The sequence below is a fragment of the Microtus ochrogaster genome, unplaced genomic scaffold (genome assembly GCF_000317375.1).
Source record: "Microtus ochrogaster isolate Prairie Vole_2 unplaced genomic scaffold, MicOch1.0 UNK80, whole genome shotgun sequence".
In the NCBI taxonomy this organism is placed as follows: domain Eukaryota; kingdom Metazoa; phylum Chordata; class Mammalia; order Rodentia; family Cricetidae; genus Microtus; species Microtus ochrogaster.
This window is the reverse complement of record NW_004949178.1, coordinates 718,588-720,169: the sequence shown is the minus strand read 5'-3', so window position 1 is coordinate 720,169 and position 1,582 is coordinate 718,588.

The window sequence follows — 1,582 nt, the reverse complement described above, 5'->3', positions numbered from 1 at the left end:
TTATTAGAAATGGGTTGATCGGGATATAGAATTAGCCAGTAAGGGCTAGAGCTAATGGGCCAAGCAGTGCTTAAAAGAATACAGTGTCTGTGTAATTATTTCGAGGCATAAGCTAGCCAATCGGCCGGGGGGCAGGGGACGCAGCCCCGCCGCTCCTATTACTACACTTCTGCTTGTTATGATAAAAGATAAAGTAGATAAAATATTGTAGCTATAATTCTTGCTTGATACCTGTTTTGTTATTTGTAATTTTACTATGTTAAAGTTAAAGCCTTCCTTTTTATTTAAAAGAAAAGAGGAAATAGTGTGGAAAATCCTTTTGTATATGTGCTGCTTTTATTGGCTAATGAATAAAGAAGCTGGGTTGGCCTGTGATAGGGCAGAGTAGAGCTAGGTGGGGAAAACTAAAATGAATGCTGGGAGAAAAAAGGCAGAGTCAAAGAGATACCGTGTAGCCACCAGAGGGGAAAGACACCAGCTGCCAGCTGGAACCTTGCCGGTAGGTCACAAGCCCAGTGGTAAAATATAAAATAATGGAAATGGGTTAATTCTAGATGTAAAAGCTAGTGAGGGATACACTTAAGTGTTTGGCCAACCAGTGATTTAATTAATGTAGTTTCTGTGTGGTTATTTCGAGTCTGGGCAGCGGGGAAGGAACAAGCAGCCTCCGACTACAATGTCTCCAAGAAGTAACCAGGTGTTTAAAATTAACACATGTTACTGCCTTCTTCTCTTCCTCTTTTTTTTGAGGTGGGTAGGGGTGGTTTGGGGAGCAAAAAAAAAAAAAAATCTCACCATGTAGCCCAGACTGGCCTGAAAGTTACAATTCTGCCTCAGTTTCCCATGTTTGGGGATGACCGGTCTGTGTCTCCATAGTTTAATTTCTGCTTTTATTCTCCCATTCTTTATTTCTTTTTTACTCTCCCATTCTTATTTTATTTGTATTTATCTTTTATTAACTTGTTGAGTTAAAAGATTATCTCACTGCTGTCAGTTATTTCCTTTCCTGGAATGTTTAAAGGTCACTTGGTTCTTGGTATATTGCTTTGATGCTGTCCTATGGCATATGTTCTGAGGAGTACACTGTCATTTTGTTACACTTATTTGTTTGTGCGTGCATACACTTGCACAGATCAGTGCTCGCCTTCCACCATATGGGTTTCTGGGGAAACAGACTCAAGTTCTTGAACTTAGAGGCTTGCGGTGTCATTATTCACGGAGCCTTTTTGCAGGCCCTGTTTATTTCTTAACAGTGGGTTTTGCTTGATTTTTCCCCAAAAGTCCTGTTTTGACAATAGTCCAGGACACTCCTACTTATTATATCCACCGTCCCAGAGTGTACCTACAGCCGGTCCCACCTCACCGCTGCAGCAGCTCCCACCTCACCACCTCAGCAGTTCCACCTCACCCCTGCAGCAGCTCCCACCTCCTTGCTGCAGCAGCTCCCACCTCCCCGCTGCAGCAGCTCCCACCACTGCAGCAGCTCCCACCTCACCCCTGCCCCAGCTTCCACTTTCCCACTGCAGCAGCTCCCACCTCACCACTACAGCAGCTCCCACCTCATTGCTGCAGCAGCTCCCAC